We start from the raw sequence: 15,744 nt of genomic DNA on the forward strand, positions 1-15,744 counted from the left end.
GTCGGAGGATACACCCTTTCCAAAGTCCTCATGGATGGAGGCAGCAGCATTAACATCCTATACTTCAATACCTTTCGAAGGAGGAATCTCTTGGAGAAAGACTTGATGCCATCGTCCACGGTCTTCCACGGCATCGTTCCGGGTAAGTCGGCGTATCCAATTGGGCGGATTAAACTTAACGTGGCTTTTGGCATAGAGTCCAATTACAGGAGCGAGTCTCTCATGTTTGAGGTGGTCAAAATCAAGAGCCCCTACCACTCGTTGTTTGGAAGGCCGGCTTACGCCCGATTCATGGCCTGCCCATGTTATGTTTATCTCAAGCTCAAGATGCCTGGTCCTAAGGGACCTATTACGATCAGTGGAGACAGGAAGGTAGCCCAAGAGTGCGAAGAGGGAGACTCGTCTTATGCCGAGACGGCTTGCGCGGCCGAAGAGCTCAAGTTTCACCAAGCTAATGTTGATCCAGCAGACATGACGCTGCTCAAGAGGCCAACGATCGACTCTGAGCCGCCCCTCAAGTTTAAACCAACAGACGATACCAAGGTCATAGACTTCATGCCTGGCGACTCAACCAAGCAGTTCACTATTGGGACGGGTCTGGATCCCAAATAGGAAAGCGCGCTCATCGAATTCATTCGTGAGAATCAGGACATCTTCGCGTGGAAACCTTCTGACATGCCAGGTGTACCGAGAGAATTCGCTGAGCACCATCTTAATACTGACCCCAAAGTAAAGCCAGTCTGGCAATACCTTCGCAGGTTTAATGAGGAGCGACGTAAGGCGATTGGAGAGGAAGTCGCCCGACTTTTGGCCGTCGGGTTCATCATCGAGGTTTCCCATCCTGAATGGTTGGCAAACCCGGTCCTGGTGCTAAAAAAGAATGGCACTTTCCGCATGTGCATCGACTACACTGACGTCAACACAGCATGTCCGAAGGATCCCTTCGCCCTTCCCCGCATTGATCAAATCATTGACTCGACAGCGGGTTGCGAGCGTTGGTGTTTCTTGGATGCTAATTCAGGGTACCACCAGATCAAGATGACGGTGGCAGACCAGGAGAAAACATCCTTCATAACCCCCTTCGGAACCTTCTGTTACGTGTCTATGCCGTTCGGGCTCAAGAGTGCGGGGGCGACTTATCAGCGTTGCATATAAAATTGTTCGCATAACCAGATCGGTCGTAAAGTCCACGCTTATGTGGACGACATCGTAGTCAGATCTCAGAAGAAAGAGTCGCTCTTGGAGGATCTCAAGGAGACTTTTGACAATTTGCGTGTATACCAGATGAGGCTTAACCCCACCAAGTGCGTGTTTGGTGTTCCTGCAGGAAAGTTATTGGATTTTCTGGTGTCTGAACGCGGCATTGAAGCTAACCCGGACAAAATTGAAGCGATTACTTCTCTAGGAAAGCCGGCTAATATTAAGCAAGTCCAGCGCATGGCGGGTCGTATTGCGGCTCTAAGTCGTTTTATAAGTCGCCTTGGGGAGAAGGCCATCCCTCTTTATCAGCTGCTCAAGAGGACTGATCAATTCGTATGGACGGATGAAGCCAACGAAGCCTTTCAAGCCTTGAAGCGACAATTGGTTAAGCCGCCCGTGCTGGCGGCTCCGACGGACAAGGAGCCTATGCTTTTGTACATCACGGTCAATTCCAAAGCAGTGAGTGTGGCAGTGGTTGTCGAGCGGGAGGAAGAAGGAAAGGAATACCCGGTTCAGCGACCAGTATATTTTATCAGCGAAGTCCTGACCCTCTCCAAACAACGCTACCCGTATTGGCGGAAGCTGGGCTTTGGGGTGTTTATGGCGAGTCAAAAACTGAAGCACTACTTCCAAGAGCATCCCATCACGGTAGTCAGATCTGCCCTCCTTGGAGACATTATACAAAACCGAGAAGCAACAGGATGGATTGCTAAGTGGGCCATTGAGTTAGGGCCCCATCACGTGCGATATACTCCCCGTACGGCCATCAAGTCTCAAGCACTAGTGGACTTCATAAACGATTGGACCGAGTTGCAAATTCCAGAGGATAGGCCCGATCATACCTATTGGACCATCTATTTCGACGGATCCAGGCAGTTGGAAGGCTCGGGGGCTGGTGTGGTGATAACCTCGCCTCAGGGTGACAAATTTTGCTATGTCCTCCGGCTCATGTTTCCATGTACCAACAATGCAGCAGAGTATGAAGCCTTGCTCCATGGATTGCGACTCGCCAAAGAGATGAACCTCACGCGAGTCAGATGTTTAGGTGACTCAAATTTGGTGGCACAACAGGTTTCTGGCACTTGGGATTCTAGAGATCCCTTGATGGCGGCTTACAGGCGAGCTGTTTCGGATGTAGCGGGTCACTTTCATGGTTATCAAGTGGATCACATCGACCGGCGACTCAATGAAGCAGCAGATGCTCTTTCCCGTCTCGGTTCACACCGTAAGCCGGTTCCCCCCAATGTCTTTTTGGATGTATTACATAACCCTTCAGTGAGGTTACCTTCAGAGGAAGATTTGGCGGTGCCAGACCCTGAGTCTCAACTTGTGGCGGCTCTTCGTGCCACTCCAGATTGGGCGATTCCCTACATGGCGTATCTCACACGAGGCGAGTTACCCGCGGATGAGTTATTAGCTCGCAAAATCGTTCATCGGTGCAAATCCATGGTCATACACAACGGCGAGTTGCACAAGCGAAGCACCTTGGGAGTATTTCAAAGGTGTGTCTCTTCTGAGGAAGGATGTATGATCCTCAATGAAATTCATGCAGGCGATTGTGGTCATCATGCCGGGTCACAATCTTTGGTTTCTAAGGCCTTTAGACATGGGTTCTATAGGCTGACGGCTCATGCAGACGCGGAAGAGATAGTTCGCCTATGTGATGGTTGCCAGAAATTTGGACGTCAGATGCACGTGCCGGCTCAGGAGTTGGGGATGATCCCAATCACTTGGCTGTTGATACACCTCAAACGTACCTATAGTTTTTTATGGTTCCATGCTATTATCTTGTCAACTTTGGATGTTTTGTATGCATTTTATATCTTTTTTGGGACTAACCTATTAACTCAGTGCCAAGTGGCCGTTCCTGTTTTTTCCGTGTTTTTGACCCTTTTCAGAGAAGAATATTAAACATTGTCCAAACGGAATAAAATCTTCAGAATGATTTTTTCTGTAACAGAAGATACGTAGGGAACTTGAGAACCAAGGCAAAGGATCCCGGGGGAGGCCACAAGCCCCCTAGCCACGGCCTGGGGGCGCCTACCAGGCTTGTGCCCCCCCCGTGGTTCCTTTGCCCTACTTTTTCCGCCTATAAATTCCCCAAAAATCTGAAACCACTAGAGAGAGCCACGAAAATACTTTTCTGCCGCCGCAAGCTTCTGTCTCCGCAAGATCCCATCTGGGGCATGTTCTGGTGCCCTGCCGGAGGGGGATTCGGACAAGGAGGGCTTCTTCATCAACACCATTGCCTCTCTGATGATGCGTGAGTAGTTCACCACAGACCTTCGGTTCCATAGCTAGTAGCTAGATGGCTTCTTCTCTCTCTTGGATCTTCAATACAAAGTTCTCCATGATCTTCATGGAGATCTATCCGATGTAATCTTCTTTTGTGGTGTATTTGTCGAGATCCGATGAATTGTGGATTTATGATCAGATTATCTATGAATATTATTTGAGTCTCCTCTGATCTCTTATATGCATGATTTCGTATCCTTGTAATTTTCTTCGAGTTGGGGGTTTCGTTTGGCCAACTTGATCTATAATTCTTGCAATGGGAGAAGTGCTTAGTTTTGGGTTCATAGCGTGCGGTGTCCTCAACCACTGACAGAAGGGGTAGCGAGGCACACATCGTGTTGTTGCCATCAAGGGTAAAAAGATGGGGTTTATGTCTATTGCATGAATTTATCCCTCTACATCATGTCATCTTGCTTAAGGCGTTACTCCGTTTTTTATGAACTTAATACACTAGATGCATGCTGGACAGTGGTCGATGTGTGGAGTAATAGTAGTAGATGCAGAAAGTATCGGTCTACTTGTCTCAGACGAGATGCCTATATGTATGATCATTGCCTTAGATATCATCATGACTTTGTGTGATTCTATCAATTTCTCGACAGTAATTCGTTCACCCACCGTAATACTTGCTTTCATGAGAGAAGCCTCTAGTGAACACTATGGCCCCCGGGTCTACTTCACATCATATTTTCAGCTCTACACTTTTACTTTGTTGCACTTTCCACCTTCAGATCTCACCTTGCAATTAATCGTGAAGGGATTGACAACCCCTTTATAGCATTGGGTGCAGGTTTGTTTGTTTTTGTGTAGGTACATTGGTGACTTGCCTTGATACTCCTACTGTATTAATACCTTGGTTCTCAAACTGCGCGAAATACTTATTGCTACTGTGTTGCATCACCCTTTCCTCTTCAAGGGAAAAACCAATGCAAGCTCAAGAGGTAGGAGCCATTTGCAGTCTGGGGCTAGACATGGTTGGCCCTTTCATGATGTCGCCCAATAAAAAGACTCACCTATTGGTGGTGGTTGACAAGTTTACTAAGTGGGTCGAGGCAGAGCCTGTTAGTAGCTGTGATGCAGATACGGCTGTCAAATTCTTGAAAAAAATGGTTTCCGGTTTGGATACCCTCATAGTATCATTACTCATAATGGTACTAATCTATCAAAGGGTGCAATGCAAGAGTTTTGCAGTCGAGAGCATATCCATCTTGACGTTTCTGCAGTTGCACATCCCCAGTCTAATGGGCAGGCAGAAAGGGCGAATCAAGAGATACTGCGGGGAATCAAGCCCCAGATTACGGTGCCTTTGGAACATACTCCAAAATGTTGGGTGGAAGAGTTTCCCTCGGTATTATGGAGCATCAGGACCACTCCCAACCGCTCCACGGGTTTTACTCCTTTCTTTCTGGTCTGCGGGGCACAGGCGGTGTTGCCAAGTGACATCACACACGATTCACCGTGAGTCGCCGCCTATGTGGAACAGGACAACGAGTTGGCACGACAAGATTTGTTGGATGCTTTGGAGGAAGAGTGTGAGTTGGCCGCGTCACGGTCGGCGATCTATCAACAAGACTTGCGACGCTACCACAACTGCCATATCAAGAGTCGGACCTTTCAAGAGGGCGACTTAGTGCACTGGATAATTCAGGATCACACTGGTATGCATAAGTTATCACCTCCATGGGAAGGACCATTTGTCATCAGCAGTAATCTTCGGAACAGCTCACACTACTTGCTGGATCTTTGCCCAGATCGGCCAACTACAGAGGTTGAGATAACGCGCCCCTGGAATATAGCCCACCTGCGGCCTTAATACACCTAGAGCCATGGGCTCCTTTTCCTTTTTACAAATCTCAAAACTTGTAATCTTTTATTTATAAAGCAATAAAGCCGGCACCCACGAACTTCGTGGTACTTTGTCGTTTCATCTTCTGGAGAACATGGGTATTTATTGTTCTATAAGTCGTCCAAACATGGACGCTATCAGTGCCAAAGAGCATAAGTCGCCATGTTGCACTTATTTCAAAACTGGGTACTGATAAGCCAAAGAGGACCACTCGCCATGTTGCACAGTTCAAACATGGGCACCTTATATGATTTTCAGAATTAAGTCGGCTTACTTGGGGGCTATTAGTTCCCAAGTCGTTTTGCAGTAAGAGCGTACACGCTTCTGCAATCCTATGTGCGACTTTTCCTAATCATAGGTCACTTGGGGGCTTCCACTCACTGAGTTCAGCGTGAATACCCTCTTGGCTAGCGAAAAATTACCGCATTACAAATGGTTATATTGGACTATGTGTTGGACAAGTCGCCACATGGACCTATGTACTCTGGGCGAGTCAATACGTTATTTGGACCCTGAACTCGCCTTGGTTAAAACATAAAAGGTACCGGCCAGAGCCACACATGGAAAATAGAGAAACCATTGGTTCACTGAACCTGCTTCACCGAAGCTTGACTCGCGCCTGATCAGCCGGTCTAAACAATATGGGATGTTCCAAAATCCTTCTTGGGGTAACACTAGAATTTTGCAAACTCGTCTTATCCTGTCGCAGCTCATTGAGCTGACGAATTTTATATCTTGGTGGCACGGCCACAAGGTTCCATAACACCCTTGCATAACTCGTCGTGACTCATTAAGCCGGCCTTGGTTCATAACGACTCATTGGGACGGTTTTTAAACTATTATTTGCCATGACCCAGGGGGCTGGTTTATCTTTTGCCATAACTCACTGAGTCGGCTTGTGGTGTTTTTTCCTGACACACAAGTTGAAGATTTTTTATGTCTAACTATGACACTTCCTCGCTTATCAAGAAGAAGGATTGTAAAGGGCGATTCACGATTCACATAAAGGATAAATTATCGAGCAATGTCGAGCAAAAGGCATGGGCGAAAGACTGTTTTCCTACAAACTAATAAACTATTACATGGCTCACACGGCCAAGTCGGGCGTCGTCTCCCGATCAAAGAAGAGATCAGATTGTTTTTTAAAGCAATGGTTACATCTTAAGAAGACTCAAGCCGCCTCCAGGTTGCCTTGCCTCGAGCTTTCTCCACCTTCAATTTGTAAGTCGCCCAGCTTCGAGTTACAGTTGGCCAAGGCGACGAACTCATCTTCATTATCAAGGAAGGTTGATATATCTGCTTCGAAATCAAATGGATTCTTGGGCCGCCGAGGAGTCAGGCTGGTGGTTTCATACGACGGAGGAGTCACCTTCTTGTTATTATCACCATACACAGCTTGGTATTTGTTTAAATCCAAGCCGGCTGCTAGTTGAGTCGCTGCAAAGCGGGACTCTTTGATCACTCGGTGGTAGTCATCTTCGGTGAACTCCGACCCCTCGTCCTTCAGTTCAGGATAGCCATCAACTACCTCCTCTGATTTCAGCTTGGGAGCATAGGCGAGGCACCGACTTAAGGTAATCAGGGCTCCTTTCCGGGAGGCTGATCTCTTCAGCTCCTCCACTTGAGGAGGCAACATAGACAGGTAGCCAAGCATGCTCTTGATGGACTTGACTGGCTCTTTGTTGCCCATCACTGCAGTTATCGTCAGCACACTCCCTACATACAACTGCTCGGTGAAGGTATATATCGCCTTTAGTTTCAGCATGCAGTCGTCTTAGAGATTGGCACCTCGTGGACCTACAAAGGATAAATCAGTGGTTATTAGTCTTGGCAAACTGGACTGATTTTTTCGATGAAGGAAATTGCTCCTTACCAAACATGGCTTGAGTCATGTTGGAGATGTGCTTTTCAAGCCAGAGAGCTCTTGCTGAGCGGCTTCTAGTTTATCCTCTGCTTTCTCAGCCCGCTTCAGGAGGGCGGCTTGGTCAGCTTTGGCCTTCTTTTCAAGCTTCTGGTGATCAGCCTTCATTTTTTCTCTTTCATCCAGGACCACCTAATACTTCTTCTCAGACTCAGACCGAGCATTCTGCTGTTCGGCTAAATTTTTCTTTAAATCAGCCAGGGATGACTCGGCCTGGGTCACAGATTCCTGCAAACCAAAATTTGGGGAGGCAAGTCTCAAAACTATTGCAAGCAATATTCCTGACACTTGGGGGATAATGTATGATTCTATTCGAAGTCATACAAAATACAAGACCCGGCTCATCTTTCAAAAGATGACCCGACCCTTGGGGGCTACATGTTGAAGTTTTTCTTTAACTATAAGACCCGGCTCATCTTTCAAAAGATGACCCACCCTTGGGGGCTACAGGTTGAAGTTTTTCTTTAACTCCAAGACCCAGCTCATCTTTCAAAAGATGACCCGACCCTTGGGGGCTACAGGTTCAAGTTTTTCTTTAACTGCAAAGACCCGACTCATCTTTCAAAAGATGACCCTGCCCTTGGGGGCTACAGGTTGAAGTTTTTCTTTAAACTACAAAGACCCGGCTCATCTTTCAAAAGATGACCGGCCCTTGGGGGCTACAAGTTGAAGTTTTTCTTTAACTACAAGACCCAGCTCATCTTTCAAAAGATGACCCGGCCCTTGGGAGCTACAGGTTCAAGATTTTAACTATATACAAGACCCGGCTCATCTTTCAAAAGATGACCCGGCCCTTGGGGGCTACAAGTTCAAGATTTTAACTATATACAAGACCCGTCTCATCTTTCAAAAGATGACCCAGCCCTTGGGGCTATGGACAGATACGGGTCTAACATACATTGCAACAAAAATTATTTCATCGAGCAAGACTAGTCTATTAGAAGGCTAATGGGTGGAAGAGAATACATAATAGACGTACCTCATGTTTAATTCTCATTATGTGGATCAAGCTTTTATTCATTTCATAACTCGTCTCCACGCGACTTGCGAAGCCACAACAGAGTTGGTCAAATTCGAGCTTCTCATAATGAGGAAGCTTCAACTTACTGTCATCTTGATCTGTGGAAGGATGAGATTCTTTTGAGGTGTGTATGGATAACACCGTCGCTGCAGGTTTGGAGTAGCTAGTTCGAGTGATGATGATGGCCTCTGGATCCTCAGTCGCCTTGGAAGGGCTCGGCGGGTTAACATTGTCAGCGGTTTCCTTTAAGATGCCTGGCGAGTCATCCCGGATGTCAGGGATGTCATCCACAGGAACATCATGAGCCGCCACTTGGTCCTCGTCAAGCCCTAGGACAGAGGCGCTCATGCCTAAGACCTCAGTCGTCTTAGGAGTGGAAGACGAGTCACTAGTCTTTCTTTCTTTTCGTGTGCTCTGAGATGAAGGCATCAAAATTAGGGAAAATGTAATTATTGGGAAGAGAAAGTGTTAATGAAAGAACTCACCCTTGTACACGAATCATTGGCAGAAGAGGTGACATCGCTGAGTCGCCAGATGAAGGAGGAGAAGTCTGAAAGAATAAAGTTTAAAAAGTGAAGGAGTTGTGAATCGCATTTCCACAAGGAAGAGAGTGTGTTTAAACAAGAGTATACCTCGCTCGTACGCTTCCGTCTGGTTGTCTTTTCAGGCAACCCGGAAATTAAGTCGCCAAAGCAGGCTCTAGGTTTTACGCTTGGGAGTATATTTTGCCTTCTTCAAAAGGAAATCAGGATCCATATAAGCATTTGGGTGAGACATGGGAACTTTCCCACAAATCTGCCTGGCTGGCCTAGGTGAAGAGGAAGGTGAGTCGGAAGAAATAGAAATTACCTCAACCACGTCATCTTGGCTTTCATAATCATCACCCTACGTATAAAGGCACATGGTATAAGCATGAGTCAGAACATAAGGATGATAAGTAAAGGGGAAGTTTTACCTCTGATTGTTCTTCAACGGCTTATGACTCGCAGATGACGGATGAATCCTTGGCGGCGGCTTTGTCTTTGCTTGTTTTCTTCTTCTTCTTCGGAGGCGGCTTTGTTGTTTTTTTGGTGGTCACCTTGGGTCCCCTTCGCCAAAAGGGATCACCTTTCTGGTGGATAGAATAATATGTCAAACCCGGAGCATTGGCACGTATATTTAAAAAGGTAAAGGAAGGCGACTTGGATTGTTAGCGGTAGAGCCGGGTTGGAGCGACGGAAGGGCTTGAGCCCGATCTTGGCACAGTCTTGCAAAGACTCGCCGGTTAACTGCTTGATTATCCCAACAATGTCCTTCTCTGCGAGTTTTTTATGGTGGAACCATTGCGGATGGTTCACGCGGCCATCATATTCACACATCGGACCATCCCGGTGACTCAGAGGAAGAATGTTCCATTCCACCCAACAACAGAATAGATCAACCCCGGTGAGCCCGTTATTGGTTAGTGATCGCAACTCGGAGAAGATACGGATGAATTCCGACTCTTCTTCTTCTGTAAGCTTCTCGGGCAGTTTGAAGTCCATGGGCAGGCGATCTTCTCTATAACCAGGAAGTGGGTTCTCACCAGGAGGAGAAGTGTCTCGACAGTAGAACCAAGACTCGGCCCAGCCTTTGGGATGGATGGGCAGAAGGAAAGATGGAAACCCATGTTCGCGGCGCCGCTGGATGTTGACTCCTCCGAGTTCATGATTGGGCCCGTTGGAAAATTTGGTCTGGCGATTCAAATGGAAGAAGTTCCAAAATAACGGAACTATGGGCTCTCTTTGCAGGTATACCTTGCAAAATACTTGAAACTGGCAGAATTACTGATGGAGTTGGGTCCCAGATCTTGGGGATGAATGTTGAGGAAATGTAGAGTGTCTCTGAAGAACTTTGACACGGGCGGTTTGAAGCCTCGTTCCAGATGGTTAGTGAAAACGACTATTTCCCCATCAGTAGGGTTAGGGATGACCTTGCCTGGGGCGGTTCGCCAACCAATGACTTCCTTACTATCGATATGACCTGACTTGACAAACTTCTCAATAATAGAATCATCAATCTTGGTTGGTAACCAATCGCATTTTGAGACGTCGACCATGACTACAAAAGGAGGAAAAAAGGCGGCTCAATGAGGACCATGAAATATGGTAACTCGCCAGTTGGAGATCTACGATGTGTGTGTAAAGACCTTGTGACTCGTCATTAGGTGACTAAAAGTATGGATATGAAGGCATTCTAACTCGCCAGCTGAGCAATTTATGGTATGTCTACGAAGATGTTATGACTCGCCCCTCGACCGACAAAAGACGTAGCTATGGTGATAATCTAACTCGCCGTAGTGGAAGAAGGTGAGCTGCAACTCTCGAAGGATTTTTTCCTTAGGGATATTCCCGAGAGAAGGATAAACATGTTTCTAAAAGCGAGCAGTAAATTACGGATCTACGAGTGGATTGAATTAAAAAGATAATACTTGGCAATATTGTGAAGGCTACGAACGCAAGAATGCGGTGGTGCTATCATTTGGATCTACGGAGTAAAACTTCAAAATGGTCGAGAGATGCAATGAGACTATCAAGGTTTGCTACTACAGAGGATCTACCGCAAAAATATTAAGTGGGTCCAGAGCAAAGAAAGATGTTCGTTGCGTTTCGGAGCTAACTTACAAGAACAATGGAGTCCTCGGTCTAACCCTAATGGAGAAAGGCATTTACCTGAGAGAGGAGGACGACGCCGGGAATGGACGCGGAGAGCTTCGCGCCTTCGACTGGCTCGGAGACGCCCAGGTTGCAACGGCACGCGACAGAGCTTCGGGGACCGGCGAGGAGGCCGAGGCGCTGGCGCGAGGAAGAAGAAGGACGCGAGGAAGCCGAAGTGGGGGTAGGTGACGGAACCCCCACTCCACCCTGCGGCTATTTAAAGGGACAGAGTTGGAATCGAGGCGGCTGGCGGGGGAGTAGAGGTGACAAAACTGAAAATTTGCAATGATGGCGCCTAGATTTTCGGGATAAGTAAATGGCGGTGCAAAAGATCCGTTGGGTGGTTACGACATTAAAATCCCGAAATTGAAGGGATAGGGTGATGTCATCAGAAACAGCATGGCGGCTGATACGTCTCCGTCGTATCTACTTTTCCAAACTCTTTTGCCCTTGTTTTGGACTCTAATTTGCATGATTTGAATGGAACTAACCCGGACTAACACCGTTTTCAGCATAATTGCCATGGTGTTGTTTTTGTGCAGAAAGAAAAGTTATCGGAATGACTTGAAAATTTACGGAGATTTTTTCTAGAATTAATGTAAAATACCTGCGCAAAGATCCATCGGAGGAGGTGAGCCAGTGGGCCACAAGCCCACCAGGCGCGGGCCCCCCCCCCCGGCCGCGCCTGGCAGGCTTGTGGGGCCCACGAGGCTCCACCGCCTCCAATCTCAGCTCTATATATTCCGTTTCGCCCGAAAAAAATCAGGGAGAAGGATTCATCGCGTTTTACGATACGGAGGCACCGCAACCTCCTGTTCTTCATCTGGAGGGAAGATCTGGAGTCCGTTGTGGGATCCGGAGAGGGGAAATCGTCGCCATCGTCATCATCAACCTTCCTCCATCGCCAATTCCATGATGCTCTTCACCGTTCGTGAGTAGTCTTATCGTAGGCTTGCTGGACGGTGATGAGTTGTATGAGATCTATCATGTAATCGAGTTAGTTTTGATGGGGATTGATCCCTTGTATCCACTATGTTCTGAGATTGATGTTGCTACTACTTTGCCATGCTTAATGCTTGTCACTAGGGCCCGAGTGCCTTGATTTCAGATCTGAACCTATTATGTTGTGCCAATACATGTGTGTTTTAGATCCTATCTTGCAAGTTGTAGTCACCTACTATGTGTTATGACCCGACAACCCCGGAGTGACAATAGCCGGAACCACTCCCGGAGATGACCATAGTATGAGGAGTTCATGTATTCACCAAGTGTTAATGCGTTGGTCCGGTTCTTTATTAAAAGGAGAACCTTAATATCCTGTAGTTTCCATTAGGACCCCGCTGCCACGGGAGGGATGGACAATAGATGTCATGCAAGTTCTTTTCCCTAAGCACGTATGACTACATACAGAATAGATGCCTACATTAGATTGACGAAAAGGAGCTAGTTACATATCTCTCCGTGTTATAGCTGTTACATGATGAATAGTGATACGTCCATTTTGCATCATGCTTTCATGTTGATAATTATCGCTTTATGGGCTGTTATTATACTTTGTGGAACCTTACTTATGCCTTTTCTCTCTTATTTTGCAAGGTTTATTTGAAGAGGGAGAATACCGGCAGCTAGAATTCTGGACTGGAAAAGGAGCAAGTTTGAGTGCTTTATTCTGCGCAACTCCAAATGCCCTAAAAATCAATGTGGATTTTTTTTGGATTTTACAAAGATACTGGGCGAAAGAAGTGTCAGAGGGGAGCAACCAGGGGCCCACAAGCCTGGTTGCCGCGGCCTATCCCCTGGTCGTGGCAATAGGGCTCGTGGGCACCCTGGCGGCCCACTGGCCCCCCTATTTTTCTATATGAAGGGTTTCATTCCAGAAAAAAAAATCATTCAGGAGCTTTTTCGTGGTTTCGGCTCCGCGGAACTTGAGTAGATCCAATCTAGAGCTTCGGCAGGACGATCCCGCCAGGGAAACTTCCCTCCCGGAGGGGGAAATCGTCGCCTTCATCATCACCAACACTCCTCTCATCGGAGGGGAGGCATCTTCATCAACATCTTCATCAGCACCATCTCCTCTCCAATCCCTAGTTCATCTCTTGTAACCAATCTCCGTCTCGCGACTCCGATTGGTACTTGTAAGGTTGCTAGTAGTGTTGATTACTATTTGTAGTTGATGCTAGTTGGATTACTTGGTGGAAGAGTTCATGTTCAGATCGTTGATGCTATTCATTACACCTCTGATCATGATTATGATTATGCTTTGTGAGTAGTTACTTTTGTTCCTCAGGACATGGGATAAGTCATGCAAATAATAGTCATGTGAGTTTGGTATTCGTTCGGTATTTTGATATGTTGTATGTTGTCTTTTCCTCTAGCGGTGTTATGTGAACGGCGACTACATAACACTTCACCATATTTGGGCCTAGAGGAAGGCATTGGGGAGTAGTAATTAGATGATGGGTTGCTGGAGTGACAGAAGCTTAAACCCCAGTCTATGCGTTGCTCCGTAAGGGGCTGATTTGGATCCACTAGTCTAATGCTATGGTTAGACGTTGTCTTAACTCCTCTTCCGTAGTTGCGGATGCTTGCGAGAGGGGTTAATCATAAGTGGGATGCTTGTCCAAGTAAGGGCAGTACCCAAGCGCTGGTCCACCCACATATCAAACTATCAATGTAACGAACGCGAATCATATGAACATGATGAAACTAGCATGACAGAAATTCATGTGTGTCCTCGGGAGCGCTTTTCCTCTTATAAGACTTTGTTCAGGCTTGTCCCTTGCTACAAAAGGGATTGGGCCACTTGCTGCACCGTTGCTACTACTTGTTACTTGTTACTTTTCGCTTGCTACGTTTCACCTCACTACACCATCACTTGTAACCGCTACTTTCGGTGCTTGCAGTTATTACCTTGCTAAAAACCTTTTATCAGAGCCTTCTCCTCCTCGTTGGGTTTGACACTCTTACTTATTGAAAGGACTATGATTGATCCCCTATACTTGTGGGTCATCAAATAGCATCCGACATAATCATCCATCACCGATCCAATGCCTACGAGTCTTTTACTACTGGTCCTTGCTACGTTACTTTGCCGCTACTGCTATCACTGTTGCTGTTGTTACTCTGTTTCTACTGTTGTTACTCTGCTGCTACTGGTTACTGTTGCTACTGCTGCTATCATACTACCTTGCTATTGATACTTTGCTGCAGACACTAAATCTTTCAAGTGTGGTTGAATTGACAACTCAACTACTAATACTTGAGAATATTCTTTCGCTTCCCCTTCAGTCGAATCAATAAATTTGGGTTGAATACTCTACCCTCGAAAACTGTTGCGATCCCCTATACTTGTGGGTTATCATTGGCTCACACAATTCATGATGGATGGCGGATTATCATCTGTCAAAAGATAGAAGTGATACAAGTGGCCCCAAAATGAGTGGAGGTTTATTGGCGTGAATAAATTCAACACAATCTGGGGCCTAATGTTGGGGATATTACTTGCGGTGTAACCCGCCCTAGTTGGGTCGGGTCATTAAGGGGGCGACTCATTCATTGGTAATATCGGCCTTGGCCTAGGATCCGGATGGCGGTTCAAGATCTATACAGAGGATAGACCGCCAAGGAGGTCTCCAGTTTTGGAAAGCAGAACGATTTAGAGATAGGGAAAGCTACGATTGGTAGCATAGCCAGGACTTTTGTAAATCCTAGGGCCTTGACCTGTATATAAAGACGAGTCCATGGGGAAGATAGGGGAAAGTAAGAAATCATCAAGAGCTAGGTCAGGCGAGTTACGCCCTCCTTGTAATCGAAACCATCATCAATCTACACAAAGCAGGACATAGGATTTTACCTCGGCGTGAGCGGCCGAACCTGGGTAATTCTGAGTCTCGCTTTCTCTCACCCCCTTTGAGTCGCCACCAAGGTGCGATGGCTCCATCTTTAAGTCCTTTCATGAGGACATCTGCCGTGACAAAACCACGATAGGAACAATATTCAACTGTACATAATATTGTTCCTCACAAGGATGAAACTATGACCATGGTTTTGGAATCCTTTCCTCTGAATGTGATGTTCTCACAAGATTTCATAGGCTCCAAACTTGAATCATGGAACGATTGGATAAATCTTCTCATCGAGATACATTTATCACATGGTGTCGATGAATATCGGTGGAATCCGAACGCATGCGATAAATTGTTGGTAAATTCAATGTATAGAGCACTGATCCAGTGAGATGTGTGAGTTGATAATAATAACATGATCTGGAAGATTAAGATACAGCTTAAGAAAAAAAATCTTTCCTTGGTATCTTAGTGAAGGTGTCATTCTTACCAAAGACAACCTTATTAAAAGGAATTGGCATGGAAGTATGCAATGTGTTTTTTGTCATCATGATTCACCTTCAGTTACGAGTAAGTTTGCGACATCACCTCCTGCTAGAAATCTTGATATGTCGCCTGTGCTTGATGATGCTACTTCTGCTGCCCATGATGCTTATGATGATGCTATGCTTGATACTGCTTTGCCTGATGATGCTATGCTTGATACTGCTTTGCCACTAGGTGCATTCCTTGATGCACAAATTGCTAGAGTTGCTGCTAGATGTGTGATACTTTTGAAACTGCTGATACTATTGAAGTAGAACCTCCTATTTTGCCTGCTAGAACTAGCTCTCCTAGACCTGAATTGCCTGTTATGCCTGAGCGCTATGTTATGGAGGGAGAGATAGCTGAGGATTTTCTTGCGTGTAAGGATAGCTATGATGTTGAGAAACTACTGCTCA

The sequence above is a fragment of the Hordeum vulgare genome, chromosome 6H (genome assembly GCF_904849725.1).
Source record: "Hordeum vulgare subsp. vulgare chromosome 6H, MorexV3_pseudomolecules_assembly, whole genome shotgun sequence".
Taxonomy (NCBI): Eukaryota; Viridiplantae; Streptophyta; class Magnoliopsida; order Poales; family Poaceae; genus Hordeum; species Hordeum vulgare.